Below are 10,654 nucleotides of genomic sequence, written 5' to 3'. Positions count from 1 at the left end.
CTTTCAGTAAAATCTTGCTAGTGTATGCAATGGTGTCAGCATTTGGAAGCTGATTATGGGGTGGATCCCTGGATATGGCAGTCTCTACATGGTCCATCCTTTCATCTCAGCTCCATACTTTGTTTCTGTAACTTCTTCCATGGGTGTTTTGTTCCCACTTCTAAGGAGGGGCATAGTGTCCACACTTCAGTCTTCATTTTTCTTGAGTTTCATGTGTTTAGGAAATTGTATCTTATATCGTGGGTATCCTAGGTTTTGGGCTAGTATCCACTTATCAGTGAGTACATATTGTGTAGCTGACTAGTTCTTCATTGTACAAATGTACCGAATTTTATGTATCCATTCCTCTGTTGATGGACATCTTGGTTCTTTCCAGCTACTGGCTATCATAATTAAGGCTGCTATGAACATAATGGAGCTAGTGCAGATTCAAGGCAATTTATATACTACATAGCCTATAAATCATCATTGTTACCTGACTTGAAAGGGACACAGCAAGTCAGACTCATCTGTCATTTGGGGACAATAAGTCTTGAGAGTAACTTTTAGGATTTTTCAAGTTTAAGACAAGCTTAAGTAGAGGACCAAAAGAGGAACGTGGCTGTTATCAGTCTGCAGTCAGTTGACCCCTAGAAAGGTTGTTATATAGTTAAGTGCTATATGCCTCTACAAATCCTAGTGTAAGTGGTCAGATTAACCCTGCAATTGAAAACATTACCAAACCAGGAATGTGCTATGCTGAGCACTCACAGAGAGTTATGAGGAGCTGCCCTAGGCTCCTTTTACAGCAAGTAAAAATAGACAAAGAGATCAAATATCCTAATACCACAAGATGATAAAACTGACAACTGTAGATTGCACTGAGTATCAGCGAGTTTAGATTCTTGTGCATCTACAGATTGTCATGCAGCATCTGCATCAGGGACAATACATAAGAAGATGGCTGCTCAGTGGTATGACAAACAACCAAGAAGAGCCATAGCCTCTACCCCTCTGATCTGGATGATGAGACTTAAAAGTCTTAGTTTGTCACCATCTCTCCCAGGACTGCTGGCATCATTTCTTGCATATGTTTACTCTAGCACTTGTCTACCTTAGGTACAAACACAGTGGACAGTCCCACAGCCCACAGAGGAGGCTCCACTACCACGCACTCACTCTATCACGACCAGGATCTTAGGATCCCAGGATCCCAGAATCCCAGGAGTTAGTCACACAAGAATCTTAGAGTCTCACAGGCAACTTGACTCCCAGGAACTGCGACACACCCAGAATCTCAGGGTCACAGGATCCCGGAATTTTACACCTGTATCCTTAGAGCTTTAATGATCAAGGACAAGGATGCAGCTGGGACTGAGGGTGTGAAGAAGATGCAGGACATGTTCAACGCTGAGATCCTGTTGTCTAGACATTCTTAAGCTCTGCAGATGTGGGCTCACAGATGCATCTTTGCACTCAAAGGACATATACTGATTTAAAAATTAGAATTACCTTTAATCTTGCTATTTCCTTAGAGAAGTGAGGTAGGATTTCTTCCTTGGGGAAACAATTTTTCCATGCTTTCTTAAGCACTTCAGTTTTACTTTGAAATCTTTTGAAATGACTTCGTGAAGATGCACAAACTGTGATTCCCTAGGCTCATGTTAAATATCCTTCAAAGTCTTGTCAGCAGACTGATCTAAGAGTAGGGACCAGATGTCATTGTCATAATTCTGTTCAGGTTTGTACTTTAAACTTTTGCTGAATATGTGCTCGCGGAAAGTTTTTTTTTTTCCAGAGGTCTTGTTTTCAAAATAACTCTGTCTTTACATATTACAATGTATGGATTAAGAAAAAGGGGCAACTACTTACTAATTCTCAGTTAAATATCTTCTTATGTGTTCCTGTACTCACACAATCACTAGAAATTGTTAATCAGTCCAAATCATTTATTTTAGTAGAGTAGACTATCACCATGAACCAATATACTTAGTTTACTATTGATGACTGTGTTGATTACAATAAATATATGAATGATAGGACTGTACAGAGTATGGGCTTAATTTTCTGGGTCCAGTGCAAATAGCTGGGAGAGTTCAAACTAAAATTAGTAGAAACAGCAGGAATACTAACAAATCCCAAAGATCCAATATTCTCCTCAAGTCTAAGTGTTTGTGCTCACCTTTACCAGAACTCAGGAGACCTCTGTTCATCCAGGTCTCAGGTCTCACCCAAAATACAGACCTGAACCAGCTGTGGCCAAGTTTTCCTGTGTTATTGGCTGACCTCTGCCTCAGGCTTCAGAGACCCTGGAAGGTAAGGCTTGGCCTTCAGGTGGCAGCCATTCCAGGTCCTCTGTCAGGTAATGGAGTCTTCCACAGAGGTCTGTCATCTCAAAAATAGAAGCTTGGGTATTCCAAAGATTGGGATGCCACTCTACAGTCATGATGAGTTGGTTACATGAGATCATACAAGTTAACTAATGTCTGTATGACTGTTTTCCTTATTTGAAAGTGAGTAATGAGATCATCTCAGGAGTGGTTGCTAAGAATAAAATCACTGATTAACATGAATGATAGGACTGTACAGAGCATGGGTTTAATTTTCTGCCTCCAGTGCAAAGAGCTGGGAGATTTCAAAACAAAACCAATAGAAACATCAGGAATACTAACTACAACAACTTTTTAAAAACCTTCTGAGTGCTAGGATTGCAGGCATGTACCAACTCTGCCTTATAATAAACAAACAAACAAACAAACATCCCTATTCCAGTCCTAACAGTTGCCTCAGAGAGAGCTGTGTGACACTGCATACTGCTTCCTTTCCCCAGATAGCTCAGGTCTTCAGTTCTCTACCAGGTCTGCTGGACCTAAGATACTGTAGTTGAACTTCTTGGTTCCATGGTATGATTCTGCAACAATCCTTTTCTTGGTAAAATTGAGCCTCTATAGAGTAAGCCCCTTGTTGGTGGATCCAGGACCCTTTAGGCCAGGAGGAAATGTGGAGATAAGGTGTGGAGCAGAGAATGAAGCTAAAGCCATCCTGAGCCTTCCCCACCTGGAGATCCATCCCACATACAGACACCAAGGCCAGACACTATAGAAGATGCCAATAAGTGCTTTCTGAGAGGAGCCTGCTACAGTTGTCTACTCAGAGGCTCCACCTGAGAGTGACAAATACCAAGGCACATTTTTGCAGCCCCTCTTTGGAATGAGCATAGAGTCCCCAGTGGAAGAGTTGGAAAAAGGACTGAATGAGCTATAGGGGGTTGCAACCATAGAAAGAACAACAATATCAACCAACCATATCCCCTAGATATCCCAGGGACTAAACCACCAATCACACATGGACTGGCCCATGGCTCTAGGCACATGTGTGCCAGATGACAGCCTTGTTGGACATCAATGGGAGGAAAGGCCCTTGGTCCTTTAAAAGCTCCATGCCCCGGTGTATAGGAATGCTAGGCTAGCAAGAGAGCACTGTGTGGTGGAGCACCCTCATAGAAGCAGTTCAAAGGGGCATGAGGTAAGTGGGTTTTAGGCAGAAAACCGGAAAAATAGCTAACATTTGAAATGTAAGATTAAAGTGTTTTAAAATAGAAAAAGAAATGATTTGAAGACCGAGAAATTAAACTAGACTGATGGACACTTGATCATGGACAAAGTCATGAATATGCAATGCAAAAAGAAACATCTTCAATAAATGTCGCTGGTCTAACTTGGAGTAAGTATGTAGAAAAATGAAAGTAGATGCATATTTGTCACCTGGCACAATACTCAAGGCCAGGTGAATTAAAGAACTCAACATAAAACCAGATTCACTGAATCTAACTGAAGAGAAAGCAGGAAAGACCGTCAAACTCATGGGAATGGGGATAAATGTCATAAACAGAAGTCCAATAGCTCAGACTCTAACATCAAAATTTATAAATGGGCCACAAGAAACTGAAAAGCTTCTATAAGACAAAGGGCATAGCCAATAGGACAAATTGGCAAACTACACATTAGGAAAAAAACGTTCACCAACAATGTCAAGGTCTGCCTGATCCAAAGTCAGGACTATGAAGCTCAACCCTATCTCAGAAAAGCAAAGCTAAACAAAAATAAAAATAAACGTTTGTCAAGAAAGCACTAGGTAGAAAAGTACTCTCATCTGTCTGAAATGCCCAAACGTGGTGGTGTGTGCTGTAGATTCAGCTACTCAGGAAACTGAGGCAGGAGGATGGTTTGAGGTCAGGGATTAGGTGGGAAGAACATAACAGACCCTGTCTCCTTATAAAAATAACCCAAATAACCCAAAAAACACCCACATCTGTAAAACAAAAAGCCCCAGAGTGAGAAATAAGTGCATAGGTATGTGTGTGTGTGTGTGTGTGTGTGTGTGTGTGTGTGTGTGTGTGTGTGTGTGATAGAGAGAGAGAGAGAGAGACAGAGACAGACAGACAGACAGACAGACAGACAGACAAACAGAGACAGAGAGAGAGACAGAGACAGAGAGGTGGTGCTAGCCCAGGGGAGCTTAGAAATAGTGACCATCTTTATTTCAGCTCCTAGAATGGTAGTTTTACCCCACGGCCATCACATTCTTTTGAGAACATTTTCTGTACCACACATCACCACTTTTAAAATCTTTTTTAAAGAGGAGGATCTTATAATGCCTCTGTAAGCATGGAGTTTCTGCAGCTTCATAATTTTAATGTTTTGCATATCACGTGTTTAGAATGCACTGAAAGCCTCAGCTTTGTCAACCACAATGTCAGTGGTTCTTTCTCAACCTGTGGGTCACAACCCCTGTACAGGATACCCTGCATATCAGATATTTACATTAAGACTCATAACGGTAGCAAAATTACAGTTAAGAAGTAGCAATGGAAATAATTTTATGGTTCAGGCCATGAGGAACTGTATTAAAGAGTCACAATTATGAAGGAGGAGAACCACTGCTCTGGCCAATCATATCTGACTCGGTCTGTTTCCAGAGCAAGGCAGGTGCTTTGTAAATGTGTGCCTGTGTCATTCTGCCCACTTTCTCCATTTCTCTCCTGGGTTTAATTCTGTGTACTGTTCTTTTTCTTATGTTCTTCACACTCTGTCTCAGGCTTTGTTTTGGTAAAGTATGGACAGGCGACTGTTATCTAAGAAGGTTATGTTGATCAGGCAATACGTTCAGTAAGGGCACACCATGTGGTCTCCCTGACATTCTCACAGCACTGCTGAGGGATGAAGTAGATGTTCTCTTCACATCCACCATAACAACCCCAGGGGTACCATGATGACACTCTCTCCTGTAAGGCCCATAGAGAAACTCAGATTTCAACTGAGTGACAGCTGCCACTCAGGGGATCCAAGTGAGACACTATTAGTTCTGGGTAACATAGGCACAAAGGTGCAAGTAGTTTTTATTCCTTTGGCTTTTTGAGGCAATGTCTCTCAAAGGCCTGGAACCCCTGATCCTTCCCACCCTTTCAATTGATTTCTGCAGACTGAATAAGTATCAGGAATTTTGAATTACCTTTTCCTTAAACTGGGTTCTCTTGCAGAACTCGGGCTATGTTGTGTTTTATTTTGTTTTTCGTTTTCACTTCCACAGATTTGGAATGTTTTGGGTTGAACAGTATGTTAGAATGCAAGGGAGGTCTATCAGTTCTTAGTGGCTTTAAAGATTGGAGGGAAATGATGAGACTATTGTATAACAATGTTTGAAAACATGTTTAGATGGTTTCACAATGAATACATTATTGTGAGAACAGTGTTGATACCATGAGCCCCTGAATAATTCTTTTGTTATTACAGTGTTTGTGGGTTTCCTTTTTCCTTCCCTCCTCCATTTACTTCCATCTCTTCCTCCATCCACCCCTCCACCCCTCTCTCACTCCCTCTTTCCCCCTTTCCATCCCTCCCTCCTTCCATTCTTCCCTTCCTTACTTCTATGAGGTTATATAAAGGAGGAACAGAGCAAGGAGAAAGAGTGGAGGATGCAAAGAAAAGCAGTGATGTCACACCTCACATTTTACCTTGTGTTTATAAACTAGTATGTACATTATTCATGATGGTCTCTAGTTATATTTTTTATATTTTAATGTTCACAATTTTATTACAAACATCCTTATAAAGGAGATACTAGTAGTATGAATGCCTATGAAGTTGGCCGTGTTACCACATGCAAGACATTAAAGAAACTACTAAGTATTTATGAACAATCAACATCAAAACTTTAAAAATCTAAGTATATAGTAGCCTCCAAAAAACCTCCAGCTTGCAGATGGTGGTGGAGTAACCATTAATGCATCACCAAGGAGGCAGGAGCAGGGGGATCTGTGTGAGCATAAGCCTAGCTTGATGACAGAGAAACTGTTTCAAACAAACAAATGAACACATAAACAAACCCTGGGTGGAGGGGGAGCTACAGACTGTATTGAAAACTTCTTTCTCTACCACAGTACTAGGGATTGAACTCAGGACCTTGTGAATATTAAGTTAGCACTGCAAGCACCCACTACTGAGCTACATCCTGATAACATTCAATAAAATCCATTCATACGTGTATACAATGTATCTTAGTTGTAGTCATTCCTTGGTTACTCCCTCTAGCCTTACCACCATCACCTCCTGCCCCTAGCCTGTCTTCCATACGCTTTGATCAACACCCTTCCCTCAACAAGTCTCCTGTATCCCTCCCAACTTCATGTTGTTTAATAAAATCACCCACTAAGTCCAACTGGTGCTGCCTGTATTCCTGCATGCCTGCTGGGCATACAAAGGGGCGTGGGAAACCTGCCAATGGCCACCTTTCTCAAAGAAAAGTGGCTCTCTGTCCTTTAGCTTTTATCAGTTGCCATTAGCAACTCAGCAAGAGATGGGGTTGGGGTATTGAGAATCCCTCCCCCTCCACAATGGAAAGTTTAACTCTCTGGATCTTGTGAAGGGCTTGCATGGGTAAACACAGCTGCTGTGAATGTGTGTGTGTAACAGCCATGGTGTGTTCAGAGGCCAGCCTCTCACAGTATTCCTCACCATTCATCAGGTTTTTACACTCACTCTTTCCATAGCTTCTTCAATACTGTTTCCTGAGCCTTGAAGTAGGTAGGGATCCTGTACAAAACAAAAAACTGCATGATATTTATACAGAAGCCAGTGTTAAGCCGTACTTAAGGTTCACATTTGTAATGAAATAAGTAACTGGGCCTCCACAAGTTCCATGGGAATCGCAGACTAACCATTTGGTTTTCCTCTGCCTCATTTTCTCCTCCTCCTCCTGCTCCTCCTCTTCCTCCTCCCCTCTCTTTAGCATCCTCCTCCTCCTTCTTCTACATCCTCCTTTTCCTCTTCCTCCTCCATCTTCTCCTCTCCTTCTCCTCTTCCTCCCCTTCTTCATCTTTTCATTCTTCCTTGAGCCTCCTGGCCCACTAGGGCCCTTCTATCTTGCATCACCTCTGCCCTCTCAAGGCATGCAATATCCTGTATCTCATTCTTCCTTTAGTTCAGCTGCCTTCTCTTCACATGGTGGTCTATCTTGGGCTGTCTGCTCAGACCATATCTCACCCAATTTCCTTGCTACATTCCCAGTGGACAAGCCCGGTGATTCACTCTTTATCTTTGGACAATATTCAGAATGAAGCAGGAAGAAAGCAAGCGGTAGTCTTTTGTGAGTACCTAAGTCTTCATTTTTCTTCAGGTCCTTTCTTATTGCCTTTAAGAGGAACATAATTCTTCATCAGCTATCATAGCCTCAGAGCAAGCCTTGTCACTTGGAGCTGTATCTTCAGGTTTCACCTTTTCCTTTGTAGGCATGAAGGTCCTCTCCAAGAACTCAGCAAAGCTGACTGGAATCCAGGCATTTCTTTCTGTTCTCTTGGAAGTCTGCAGGAAGACAGCTCCTGGGCCTTTTCTTCCTCCAGCCAACCAAGTCTCCTTCACCCAAGGTGACCCATGGCGTGTGGGGAGAAGGGGGGCTCTATCTGAGTGGGCTTTTTCCTGAGTCCAAACCAGATGCTTCCTTCTCCATACGATTGTCAGCTGACTTCACTTTTCATATTATTTTAAGCTTTAATTATTTTTCTCTCCTTGCGGAGCAACAATTGTGGTAATAAAACCAGATACCAACTCTTATCTCAGGTTAGTAATAAAGTTGTTGCCTACTATCTAGAAATGTACCTGCCTTTTCTTTTTTCTTTCCTTTTCTCTTTCCTTTCCTTTCCTTTCCTTTCCTTTCCTTTCCTTTCCTTTCCTTTCCTTTCCTTTCCTTTCCTTTCCTTTCCTTTTCGTTTATTTTCTTTTCTGTAAAATGTGGCATTTTACAGGTTGGGATGTATCACCGTAGGTGGAGTGTTTACCTAGCTAGTATATACAAAGCCCTTGTTTAAATTCCTAGCACTGTGTAGGTATGGTGACTCGTGTCTGTAATCTCAGAACTCTACAGGTAGACATGTGGGAAGCAGAAATTCATCCTCAGCATACAGTGAGTTTCAAGTTGGCCTGACCCAGAAGAACTCAGGGGAAAAAAGCTGATGTCTTCTCTCTCTCTCTCTCTCTCTCTCTCTCTCTCTCTCTCTCTCTCTCTCTCTCTTTCATAATTCTTTTGGTAGAGAGAAGGAAAGAGATGAACATGTATTAAGTTCCCTGGTATCTACCAAATTTGTGTATTACTTGTCGGTTAATATTATAACAAACATTAAATTGTATTCAGAACCATATTTTGATTATTATCTTTGTGTGCTTTGGATCTCACGACAGTGATAGTTACCTGAGGTGCTTAACTACCGTTTCTGTGACAGTAAATTATTTAAGTTTACTCTCTCCCTCTACAGCCCAACAGTGTGTAGTTTGTATGGTTCATTTGTTGTTGGCTTGTTGTTATTGATGTTGTTTGTGTTGCTGATGCTAGAGTCTGGGGCCTTGGACATGTTCGGCAGGCAAATGCTCCACCACTGAGCCTCCAGCCACTTTGCTGGAGGTTTTTGTAGCTGTAGATTGTAATGAAGAAGTTTTTCATCTTTTATATTTGAAAAAGATACCACGGCACGATACACAGCTACAACCAATGCACTAAGATAAATAACCAACCCAACAGAGTGACATTATGATGCAGTAGTTGTAAGAATCAATTTAAAAGATATATCACTTCATCCTTGGGTTTGCCTATGTTCTCATCTGTGAGATTTAAAATCTTTTGAAACATTGAATGAAGCCTCTCATCTATCATCAACTGCAATTAAATATCACATATTCACAGCTGGAGAAATGGACCAGCCGACATCCAGAAAAGTCCTCCAGTCATTCAAGAAAGAGTTCCTGACTAAGGACAAATTGTTTCAACTGATTTCTTTCCTGAGGTTTGATTTTGCATTGTATGTTCACTTTTAAAGCGGCTTGCTGATCTCTTCGTGGACCAGAGATGGAGGAAGTACTACTCTCTGTTTATTTTTTCACCACAAGATTAATTCAGGTCAATCTCAGCTCTCAGGTTTGTTCTTGTAGTGGTTTTGAAGGTTTCAAAGGAAAGGTTGCTGCATGGATTGCTATGAAGCTGCAGATGTTTGCAAGTGAGTTAGAGAGTGACTTCTACAAGCAGATCAGGTTGGTGGTCCTGGTCTTCTGGCTGTTAGGGGAACACCACTTTGGCCACTGATTCAAAGAATGTTCTGTTGAGAGCATTTGCTAAGGGGGTTCTGATGATGGCAACTTGCTGATGTCAGGGAACTCCAGGGACATGAACTCACTGAATCACTGCTTTCATTGGAAAAGTAACTTTTGGCCATAACAATTCTCTGCTGGCTAACTTAATGTCACTTGGCACCAGCTGAAGTTATCTGAGAGGAGGGAACCTCAATGGAGAAAATGCCAACACAAAATCAGGCTGTTGGTACACCTATAGGACATTTTCTTAATTAGATTGATGGATGTGGGCCCAGCCCATTGTGGGTGGGGCCGTCACTTGCCTGGTGGTCCTAGGTTCTATAAGAAATTAGGTTGAGCAAGCCATAAGGAGCAAGCCAGTAAGCAGCATTCCTCAGTGGCCTCTGCATCAGCTCCTGTCTCCACATTTCTATACTGTTTGAGTTCCTGTCCAGATTCCTTCCATGATGAGCTGTATTGTGGAAGTATAAGTCAAATAAACTTTCCTTCCAAAGTTACTTTGGTTATAATATTGCCATAATAGCAGCTCTAAGAAAGAAATTCCTATTAAAAAAAAGTCATTTAACATACCAACTAATAAATCTATTAGGATGTATGTTGGCACGTGATAGCAAGTAGGACTCTAAATGTTAATTTCTATGATAAGGGTTTGTTATTCCTAAGCACCAAGGAAGTGCAAATCAACCACAGTGACATTCTGCCTCATACCCCATACCTGTGAGCACAGATATCAAAAACAGAGCAGAGAGATCAGGCCCTGCTGACAGCATACAGTAAAGGCATCATTCTGTGTCTCTGCCTTCCCTCTGGGGGTCAGGAATGCCACCAACGTGCCACTTGGGGAAGGCAAAACTCAGGGATATTAGGGTGTGTTTCTTCCTAGCCCCTGGGGTGCTGAGCCACATTGCTCAGGGAAGGCTGAAACAGTCTCAGATAGGGGGCCCAGCCTGTGTTTGTCTGGCTGAAAACAGCAGGGTTGGGGGGAGGGGGAGTCCTATGCACCCAGAAGCTCCTGGGAACCATGATGAGTTGAAAATGGT

This window comes from Mus musculus, chromosome 14 (assembly GCF_000001635.26).
Source record: "Mus musculus strain C57BL/6J chromosome 14, GRCm38.p6 C57BL/6J".
Taxonomy (NCBI): Eukaryota; Metazoa; Chordata; class Mammalia; order Rodentia; family Muridae; genus Mus; species Mus musculus.
Note: the sequence above shows the minus strand (reverse complement) of the source record.